The sequence below is a fragment of the Protopterus annectens genome, chromosome 1.part0 (assembly GCF_019279795.1).
Source record: "Protopterus annectens isolate FY-2018-M chromosome 1.part0, PAN1.0, whole genome shotgun sequence".
Lineage (NCBI taxonomy): Eukaryota > Metazoa > Chordata > Ceratodontiformes > Protopteridae > Protopterus > Protopterus annectens.
The window spans coordinates 1,871,132,583-1,871,144,680 of NC_056725.1; the positions used below are offsets into that span (position 1 = coordinate 1,871,132,583).

General features: G+C 40.4%; 2 protein-coding genes across 4 annotated transcripts in view; both read right to left on the reverse strand.

Moving 5' to 3' along the window:
* The window catches only part of ATXN1L (ataxin 1 like), a 303,313-nt gene extending 292,156 nt beyond the window's left edge, over positions 1 to 11,157 (reverse strand). For 2 of the 3 annotated variants that reach the window (XM_044069949.1, XM_044069942.1), the window contains exon 1: positions 10,907 to 11,157. The gene's annotated coding sequence lies outside the window, so the exon portion shown is untranslated. Of the gene's footprint in view, positions 1 to 10,861 lie in introns of all 3 variants that reach the window. The other variant, XM_044069934.1, reaches the window with a different exon arrangement.
* NIPBL (NIPBL cohesin loading factor) overlaps positions 1 to 12,098 on the reverse strand; it is a 4,951,262-nt gene that overhangs the window by 424,235 nt on the left and 4,514,929 nt on the right. The gene's annotated exons all lie outside the window — the stretch shown is intronic.

Below are 12,098 nucleotides of genomic sequence, written 5' to 3' on the forward strand. Positions count from 1 at the left end.
GCGGTCTGTCATTTGTCAACCACATGGCCAACGTGGATTGAAAGACATGTTATATAGCCCAGCTAATCATGAGGGATTCACATGTATGGCAGGGGAGGTCATTGTGCCTCTTTACTCATCCATCATCAGGCCTATAATTGCGTACAATGCACCTTTTGGGATGTACCTAACCAGACACCTACAGCAACTGGTACAGGACAACAGTACGTCATCAAGGGGATGCAATGGCTCACACAGATGTCATATGCTGCCCAGGTAAAGTAAATCCAGCTGGACTCAGTGGCATACTGCCTGTTCAGAAGCAATCTGTGTGTGCCATATACAGCCATGTCCTACCCAGCAGTAATGAACATGCTGCACCTCAGGCAATCAGAGTCCCATACAGCCACATGCTCAGGAGAGCTGGACCTCAGCACTGACATACATGGACATGCTGGAGGGGCATATTCCTAACCGAGAGGCTCCCTTCACTCTGTAATGAGCTCACACTACTGGTTAGGCAGAGTCCCTCATTGACTCTCTTCCATAGGAATCTGGATGAGTGGATGGAGATCATAGTTGTACCCCAGGTATCACTTCTATGTCACTGTTAGACAGAGGCACAGTATACTAACGTCGGACAAGGGCATAGCAGCATAACTTGTAATTGGGTGGCGAAAGACAAACACATTCTACTAGGCTTACCAATGCCCTAGTATGAACCTATGAACATGTGTGCACTGCTATAGTACTTCTGCCATATGTTGCATGTGTGTGTGTTGTGGGGGATGCACAGGTAATGGCCGGATACTTCTGCACAGGTGACACGTCTGACACATTCTGGGTGTTCATCCCTACATACTGGATGTGTGTTGCCATCCAACCCTGTGATGTGGACACACATTACTCAGCCTGGATATACATATCCGAACAACACCACAAGCACAGTACACTATCTTGCTATGTATGCATGTAATTACACAGTTATTCACTAGTTATGACAGTGATGCTATCCATGCAGCCCACTGGGCCAGTGGAAGCCACAACACACACCGCCAGCACCTTTGCATATGCATACCACAGACATCCCACATACTGCATGTACTGTGCACACACATATCTAACCCAGAACAACTGCACACCACTTATTAATCCTGTCCAGTGGACTACAGATACAGGCATATTGTATAACAATAGTAGGAGGCTACTGCAGCACAGGGCAGATTCACATGATGGCAAGGCATCTGTGGTCAGCAGTGTTAAGATGCTTCACATTCACCAAATGCACAGATATTGGCAACATTGTTGCAGACAGTTCAGGTGCAGGTACCCCCCCCCCATTCTCCTACACATGTGGTATTAGTTATCCCAGATGACTGTAACCTCCCTATCCTCTCACATGTCCAGGTGAGAGCCACCCTCATCATTGCAGAACACATATCATCATTGTTACGAAATGGTATCCCTGGATGTGTGCTACATTCACCCCTGGAGGACATAGCACCACATGACAGACTGATATTAATCCCTGGCCATACTACAGGATATGTACCTGAACAGTGCCATACATACACAGTGGTCCCACACCAATGAGGAGGAACCTCTACTGACCCTGGGAACTACTGCATCATATGCACAACTGGCCTTGTGTTCTAAGCTATGGAAGTGTTACGTATGGGCAACATGTACAACAATATTACATATGTTTATATTTCAGGACTATGTACACACAACCTATCTCATGGACATACCTATAGATAGTGAACTATGATACATTTGGAGGTGTCACAGTATACACAGGATTAACCTGCTACTTTGCATTACCTGTGTTTGTGGCAGCTGTTGCTGTGCCAGTGGTGCTGCTTGCTGCTTGCTCCTTGCTGCTTGCTGCTGCTTTTGCTGCTGGCAGTCCTTATATTTGTTTTGTTTTTCTCTCTGTCTCTCTCTCTCTTTCTCTGTAGTTTTTGTGCAATGAATGTATTGCATGAGTGTAGTGTGGGTACTCAATGCTTTTGTAGGTATCTGCATAGGTCCATGTGATGGCATCTGCACCAATTGTAAGGCAGCATTTGCTAATTGCATGCAGCCAGGTGTGTACTGATTGCATGTCTCACTGTGATTTCAGGACACTGCTATAAAAGGGTATGTGAGATAGGCGTTGCCCTTTCAGAATGTAGGGCGTGGACCATGCTGGTATGCTGTTGACAGTGTTCTGTGAGTGTGAAGGTTAGTACATCTCCCATGCTTCATGCTGTGTTGTAGATTCAGGTTGCTGCATTTCTCTTGCCTGTTCCCTGTAGTGAGTGTGTATGCATACTGACACCTACAACTATATGTCATATGTATTGCTATATAAATATATATATATATATATGTGTACATATACATACTTTCATATATGTACATTAGCTGACATTATTGGGTACAAGCTAACAATTAGCAGGGCTGTTTCTGTTAACACTACACTAGTATGGGAATCCAGTAATTGGGACTATAAAAGTCTGCCTGACATGCTTTGGGTAGTAGACATACTATATTGCCTTTATCTTCATTCCTACTATTACATGTTCCACTTATTTAGCACTATATTCCTGTATGAGAGTCATGGCTTAGTGGTAGGTCATACAGACTAGTGTTACAATGGTCTTGTGGTAGGGCCTACTAGTATGCTCATATTCTGCTTTTGACTTGAGTATAGGGCCTATCAATCAAAGTGCTGGAGGCACCTTTAAGCAGTTAAAGGGGTTAGTAGGTCTCACAGGAGCCAGGCTGTGTTGCAGATTCTGGTTGCTGCATTTATCTTCACTGTTTCCTGTAGTGAGTGTGTATGGCTACTGACACCTACAACTAGATTTCATATGTATTAATATATATTTATATATATGTATGTGTAGATATACATACCTTCATATATGTACATTACCTTACTTTATTATGTACAAGCTAACAGGTAGCAGGGCTGTATCTGTTAACACTGAACTAGTATGGGAATCCAGTAATTTGGCCATTGAAACTCTACCTGACATGCTTTGGACAGTACATCTCCTATATTGCCTTTATACCGATTCCTACTATTACATGTTATATTTATTTTAGCACTGTGTTCTTGTAAGGCAGGCATGGCTTAGTGGTAGGTCATACAGACTAATGTTACCAAGGTCCTGGGGTCGAGACTGACAGTGGGAATTCATTTTTCTTTGCAAACTTTCAAACTGAGTACAGGACCTGTTAATCAAAGTGCTGAGGCCACCTTTAAGCAGTTAGAAGGGTAAGTAGGTCATACAGGGGTCAGGCTGTGTTGCAGATTCAGGTTGCTGCATTTATGTTCACTGTTTCCTGTAGTGAGTGTGTATGGATACTGACACCTACAACTATATTTCTTATGTATTTATATATATTTATATATATGTATGTGTAGATATACGTCTTTTCATATATACCTTACATTATTATGTACAAGCTAACAAGTAGCAGGGCTGTATCTGTTAACACTGAACTAGTATGGGAATCCAGTAATTTGGCCATTAAAACTCTACCTGACATGCTTTGGATAGTACATCTCCTATATTGCCTTTATACTGATTCCTACTATTACATGTTATATTTATTTTAGCACTGTGTTCTTGTAAAGCAGGCATGGCTTAGTGGTAGGTCATACAGACTAATGTTACCAAGGTCCTCGGTTCGAGACTGACAGTGGGAATTTATTTTTCTTTGCAAACTTTCAAACTGAGTACAGGACCTGTCAATCAAAGTGCCATAAAGGCACTTTTAAGCATTTAAAACCAGGTCTGCGCTGTTTGCTGGAGCTCACGCATGCGCACTGGCGGTGAGCTCCGGGCACACAAGCGCACACCCGCGCTATTTTCTTTGAAAGAAAAGAAAAAGGGGTGACAGGAAAGTGGTGAAAAAGGGGTCACAAAGAGGGTAAGACAGTAGGGAAACAAGCGTGGAATTTGCAGGAGGGATGTAGGTAAGGCCCATAGATGCCCATGTCTTTGGCAGCAACAGCTGTGCATTTCCATGTATTTTGGTGAGACATTGGAAACCTTTCACCCCTGAGAGAGGTGTCAGGACAACATTAATATTTGTTGTAGAGCCAATTGTAATTAACTGTTTCAATGTCAAGCAGACATGTGTGCGACATGGACAGCTATGTATGGGGCGTAATTTTTTTGTGGGTACAGAGTGCCCTTTTTTTTTTTTTTTTTTTCAGGTGAGAGTGGTATGTCAGGTGAAGGAAGTCTGCATAGCTGGGGAGGTAGGTTGGGTAGGTTAACAGACAAGACAGACAAGACGCATACAGGGGCGGTGTATGACACATGTGGGGGGGTTACACAATTGACGGGGACGGAGGTTGGGATATCCAAGATGCATGAGCCCACAGATGGCAACAGTGGAACTGATATCCCCACCCATAGGCAGTTGCCGCTGTTCCTTCACAGCCCAGGATGGGGCTGTGCTGGGGGCTGTGTAGGCGGGGCAACGGCCAGGGCCGTTAGCTGTGCCACACGAGCCTCAAGCTGGCGTAGGGGCCCAAGAACAGAGTCTTGGATCTCCCTTCCCACCACAGACCGGACACCTTGGAGGGTGAGTGGACGAACCCCTCCGGCCACACTTGCACTGGGGGGACCGGCCCCATCCCCTGCAGCGCTTCCACCCGAAGGTGGCACAGGGCCACCGGAGGGGGGTCCGGCCTGGGCACTAGTGCCAGGTGCAGTCGCCAGCTGAGGTGGGAGAGGTGGGTCCGCTGGGACCTGCCTTCCCAAGCGTTCTAGGTTTGTGAGTAGTTATGTTAGTTTGGGTTAGTGTCATTTTATTCCATTCAGATTAGTTGTAACAGCATGCATTGGTATTCCCATCAAACAAACACCCAGATATTAACACCATTGAACAAGGGGCATATCAATATCACATGCATTATTTGAACAGAAATACACAGTCAAACAACATGCAGGGTTGATTAATGGCAACAGGCCATCAAATTTGCAGGTATGAACAGGGCACATGCACAAACAGACATGCATATATTTTTGAAACGGACAAATGTCCATGATTAATGAAATGTTCACATACCATTATTTAGTGGGTGTTGTTATATGGAATTATAGGGTTGGGTGGAGATAGAAAGTGATGACACATTCATATGTTACACATTGATTTACATTTGTAATAGGTACACAATTAAGTTGAGGCTGATGTTTCAAAATAATTTTATTTGACTGTCATGCTAGACCTGTTACAAATACATCACTATCCTACTTATTTTGAATTTGATCAGATACATCATCCTGCTACACTTTGATGACAGGACAGGGGACAACTATGGCTGTTTAGTCTGTTAGATAATCATTCATTCTATCTGCAAATTGTTTACTGTGATCACCATATACAGAATTTGGCCTAGACATTCCAGATTCTGACACACTGAAATCAGTTTGGGATATTAAGTTGTACTTCCCACATGCATTTAGTTCTGTAGAAACACACTGGGGCTAATATATTCAGGGGTTATTACTACTTTATTTATTCATACATGACCCTTTCTGTCACTCTCACACATCCTGCAACTTCAGAGTTCAGGTTGCTACTTCTAGGCTTTGTTCACATGTTAGACTGGTGGTGATTCAAACACTTTCCAACAGCCTCACTTCTGTCATGATTCAGCATTTCAACTGGGATATATCTCACATGTGACTACCTCAGATTCTGAAGCTGTACTCTTGAGACTACTGCAGGTTACACTATATTTAATTAATGGTGGGACATCTGTATTACAGCACTGTTTAATTCTATCAATTATATTTCCAGTTACACTTGCATACTGATGAACTTGTTGCAGCCATACCTGCAGACTTTCAAATCTTGCTTGCACATTATATTACTTTTAATCAATACACTGCAGTGTTCTGATACATGCTACAGTATAATATTTATTTACAAGTACTGGGTGGGGTTACTAACCTGCATGGTGGCGCAGCCGCACCAGCCTACGGGCATGCATCTCGCGGTTCAGAGCGGACACCTGCAGCTGTAATACGAAGAAGTAATATTGGACTACACATCTCCATGGTATCAGCCAGTTGAAATCCTTACATACATAAGTAAAATGTAACTTACTCAGTAGTGGGGCGTTGGGCATATCCCGGCCTCCTGGATCCATTCGGTCAACTGGTCTTGCTTGCGTCGCTTCAGGTCCGCATGGTGGTGACGGACCTGCTCACCAGTGCGTGGAATGCCAGTAGCACTGGTCAGATCACGAGCCAACTGGTCCCATGCCTCTGCCCTATACTCCCCATGAGACCTGGCCCTGCATGAGTTGGGCCTCGTGATGATGGACAAGGAGCCAGACCATGTATCTGGACTCCTCAACGCCCCAACGCTGTGCTCGAAAGCAACGTCCCTCACCTACTCCACTCATTCTGACTACAGGTCTGTTCTACAATCGTTTCTGCTGTGTATTCCCGCCTATGGGGCTTATATATGCCGCTTTTCCCGCACATTTCTCTGATTGGCCGTTTTGGAATTGTATACTTCACTGAAAATGCTTTATCATGCTCCATTCTGGATTTTATCCCATATATATGCTATTTCTGCATTGCTAGGTCTTGCTGTCATGGCTTAGTGGTTTAGTACCTTGACTCTAGTGCATGGTATCCTGGGTTCAAATCTGGCAACTGATTTTTGATTTTCCTTACAGAAATGAGTTGAGGACCTGTCAATCAAACATGCCAAAAGCACTTAAAACCAGGTCTGCGCTCGTTTGCGCGAAGCTAACGCATGCGCACTGGCAGTTAGCTTGTGGGAGCAGCGCGCAAACGGTGTGCGCTGGGATAAACCTTAATTGGCTAGTGACACACATGTTCAGCTAAGCACAGCTAGTTGCAAACAGTTTCAGCCTGTTAAACCGGTGCTTAGCAACGGGCACGCAGTTTGCAGCTTGTTAAACACTACTCAGCTACGGGCAGTCTGTCTCACAGCAGCTTAGCTATCAGTACATTTCTGACTAGTTTTATTATTGTGTTACTTCAACATATATGCTCTATTTCATTCCATTTTACAAAAGGGAATACTTTTACATTTGTACAATACTGTCAGGGGGCTTTTTAGTGCTTATTTACAAAAAAAAAAAAAAGGTTGTTGTGGGGGCTCGAACCCTGCCTGCCTACTCTTAGGCTGGCAACTCTACCGCTAAGCTATTACTTCTTGGCTTACTTTGCATATTTAGTTCTTATATCCTTTTCCACTGACTGCTAACTGTGATTGCGCTAGTAGCACACCACATCGGGGCACACAGTAGCAAACATTTACGGGTTTAAAAACCAGGTTTTAATTTCATTTTATAACATCTCTTCACTTTATACACTGATGGTCAGTCGGGGCATGTGTTGTGTAGTGTGTTTATTCACATTTCCATGGCCTCTCTCGTGGCTGTTTACTTTCAGCCATTCTAGTCTTCCGGGGGCGTGTCCGCTTGCAGGGCTTAGCCTACGGACACGCCCCCTACTCTCTTACACGGACCATGTAAGAGTTACTAGTGTGATTCAGCATGCCTCATGCACCTCATGCATATGCATGACATGCTGACATCACATCGTTTAACTGCAGCCTCCGTGTAAGAGTTATAACTCTTACACAGAGGCTTCGTGAATCTGGCCCACAGTGATTACTCAAATGCTGGCAAAAATATAACTTCTGATATATCCAGTAAAATACATTGTATTATAAACATTAGGTATATATTATTACCATCTATTTATATTAAGTAATAAGTTTTGAAAGACTTCATCATTAAGGGTGAATATGTTACATAACTGTGTGCTATAATCTTTTACTGAGGTTTTATATATCATACATCCTACTTTACTATGACTGTACTGCTTATTATCTATCTTTCATGGAAATATTAACTGCTTATACAATAAATCGACCTATATTAGAATTCTGTCTAATCTACAGTAGTACTATATCTGTTCAAAACAATATCAATATTGCTTATTCCTATTACAAATATGCTATATATGATAATTCAATTTATAGAGTTCACATGTTCTGGATTGTCAAGGTATGAGGGATAATCTGATGGACTTAGGTTTATCCATCAGATTAGGAATGATCTTCATTCCATTACTAGTGCGGATTTTAGTTTTATTAACATTTATTAATTTCAATTTCTTATTTCACAAATACATTTTTAGTATGCCTGACCAAAACATTACTTTACTGGTAAACACTCATATAAAACTGATAATTTCCTTTAAAAGCTCATATACTTTACAGTTATAAGAGGAAAATGTTTAATAGTCACAATAAAACAAAAAGTACATAGTCTAAATAACCTAAGATGGATTTAACTTTATTATCTTTAAATACCAGTGGCTTAAACAATCCTAGCAAGAGATCAAATCTACTGAAATATTTAAAACTGAACAAAGCACAAATTGTCTTCCTTCAACTCATTTCAAAACAAATGACAATTACAAATAGAATCCTAAGGAATATATGATATTGGCGCAATCCACTTATAAGACAAAGACAAAAGGGGTAACAATTGTATAGAAAACAAATGTGATTAACACAGAAATCATTTATAAGTATGAATATAAATAAGGCCTTATAGCATTAGTAATAGTTAAATATAATAAAAGAATATGGACACTAGCCAATCTATACTGGTTCCCAGGCATTGGAACAGGAAATTGTAAAACACACTTGGACTTCACTTCCAATAATTATAAAGGCAACTTAATATTAGGAGGAGATTTTAACCGTATATCTGATATTTCTGAAAGTACAAATAAAAGACCACTGCATACATCTGCTGTATCAAAAGCTTTAAACCAGTGGGTGGAATCTTGTAGATACTTTCAAATTTAAAGAAGATAAATCTTTGTTGTTTTCCGAACAAGACTTACACTCTACAATCATTCATTTCTCAATCACTCCCTGCTCCTTTTCAGACCACAATTCATTGATACTAAAACTTCAAAACTGGTACAAACCATTAATCTTTAACTCCAGAATTCCAGCATATATAACTAAAATGAAAGAGTTCAAACCCTGGTTATTATCTGAATTACAGTTCTTCTTAGATATTAAATTACACCACAGAAATAAATAAAATAATGATATGGGACTCATTAAACAGTTACATATATGGCAAAACCCTAACTTGGTATAAAAAAAATCAGAGAATGGGATTCTGAATTATTAGATCTACAATCCAAACTTTTGTCAGTAAAAGCTGAAAAAAATCAAAATCATTTGGAGATAAAAAAGAAAGTATTAAACAATAAATACAATGAAATTCTAACACATAAAACTAGTTTAGTTTTCGAAAAACTAAAAATGAATACATTGGCCACTTCTCCCAAATATCTACATAATGTATCCACAAGAATCAAAATACAATCAAAAGCTAATAACATTAAAGATATCGTGCATGAAAAGAAAGGGAAAAATGCCTCAGATATAGGTGACATTCTTGATGAATTCTAGGAAGAGACTATATTGAGTAAGGTGTGGGTTGAAGGCCTTCATAGGGTGTGGTTATGGGGGGCTTTGCCCAGATTTAAAAAAATAAATAAAAGGAAAAACTTTTGTGGTAGTCACAGTTCCACTTGGGTTGGGTAGGGCAGGCTGCTGTTTGGTTTATGTAAACATCAGTTGTAGGAACCACTGCTGATCACTGCTCATTTACAGCTCACTGGTTATACACAGTATTTATTCATGAGGAGAGCTGTGCCCCATGCAACAATTGGAATACCCACAGAGATACCTTACTAAAATGATACAAGTCCTAAACAGTAAGTCTTGCATGGTCCACCTCAAGGATTTACCACTATACTCAGTATCCTACAGAGTGCTTAGAAGTGACGTGTCTGGCATACAAGGAATACACTGACCTAATACAGATGGACCTACTGAACATCAGCAAGTCAAATGGCATCAGAAATACTCAGTCCAGGTATCTAAACTGAATGTTGCGGAGAGATGTATATATATCCAGAACAGTCTATCCATTCAAGTAAAACAAAGCTCATCCCTGTCCATATTCAAATGCAATTTGGATCTAAGGATAGGCAATAGAAAATATACTCCAAGATTACCCCTCCTGCCATTAATGGACACAGGCAGTTCCTAAATGCTGCATCCTTGGGTCCCCTCAAATTATCTACAGTGTGATCATATATATTATCACTAGGGCTAACATAAGCCATGGGATAGGCAAGACCAATCAGGCAATGTTAATTCACGCAACAAAATGGAAATTGGCTAAGCTTAAAATGTCCTCCAAGTGAACCTATGTTGTGGTAGTAAATATTTTAAATCGCCTTTTTTAGATCACTAAGTGCTCCTGTCACCCCCCCCCCCCCCGTCAGCTTCCGGCGCCTCTGATGCAGACCGTGAGAAGTTTACTTTTCAGTTACCCAAATTTACACTATGTAGATCTTCATTTGAAAAGTGGCTTACTATTTCAAAACACCTTTAAATTTGGGATTTATAAATAGAAGTACGAAATATCACTGCTAGCTAAAAACGCAAAACAGAAACAACAGAGCAATACTAATGTTGCAATGCATTTTTCTACACCATAATATTTTTGGAATTAAGTTGCATTATATAACATGGAATAACCTTATTCCAGCTAGAAAATGCAATAATAGTTCTTTATGAAGTATAACATCCTATGGCCATTTGTTGGAAGTCATTATGTGCTACATGGTCTTGACACTTGTTACCAAAAATGTCACTCTGTACTTCTATCAGAGCCAGACACATACCTGAAACATAAAATTACCTAATCAACATCAGTTCTACTGGGGAGTTTCATATAACACAATAAACGTTAGAGTCAGTCAGACATTTTATCTGCGATTACCTTATTCACCAGAATCACGTAGTCACAATCCATTACTAAACTTACTTTCCCACGGGATAATTTCTTGGGGGTCAGTGTATTTAAAATCCACCCCCTCCGAAACCTTCAAAAAGTATGTCCTGTCAACATTGAAATACAGCATATGACAGAGTCCCCACCACCTTCATCACAGGCATGCACGATTCATCGTGTCACATTAAGTGTACCCCTCAGTATTTCCGAAACACTTTGCATAACAAACTTTACAACCATTTTTCCGTGTTTCGCATTCCACTTCTCATGTCGCATTGTTTTAACGTCAGAATACAGCAGTCGAAAGTACCCGTTAACTTTAGTTTGATAAATACGACAAGCCATTTGCTGCCTTGCGCCACCTAGCGGGATTAAAGATTATTTATGCATATTTTTCCCTTTTTGCCTACATTTGTGCAGTTACAAAGTTTTTATTTTGAGAAACGTTGAAATAAAAAACGTAAAGCCAGCTACCACGGCTAAAACCATAACATCTTTATTAAACAAATGGACACGCGCTTTTGGACAAGTCGCCCTTCCTCAGGTCAAAGTATTTTGAAACAGTACCTTACACTGTAAAGCTCTGAACATCTTTGAGCAAGAAATCTGATCAAAGTCAACAATAATTGGGGACAAAGCCCCCAAAATATGGACAGATTCGAAATATTACTTCTTAAACTTAAGACAGTCGCTAGAATAAAATGTTTTGCACTAGTATACATTTTCTGAATTATATGAAGTCTGAAACTCAAATCTGTCATGATAAGTGACTTCAGTCCTCAATGATTTGCCAAAAAGCATAAATTTTATGAGGACCAGGACAAAAAAATGAGGCAAAAGATCTGGGCATTCTGCAAAAATCTGGACATTAGAGAGGTATACATTACATGGTTGCCATTACTTTAATTCAAAGCATACAACTTAAGTATAAGAGGGGCAGGGGGCAATCACTGGTTATATTCTGTATCACCTAAAAGGAAGCTTAGTGTAACATACAAATATAGTATTAAGTCGTTACCTCTTGCTGCATCAGATTTTAGGACTGTATCGTGTGGTCTTGTTTGTTGTCATTGTATAATCTAAAATATATGCTGTGCAAGCTGGCCACATCCATTTGGCCTGCATTTTCATTATTTAGAGCCTCCTGAATATTCAGCTATTACACTGTGTAAAAAAACTGACTGAAACTAAGTTGTTTAGTCTTTCAATGGAGAGTGGTTAACTA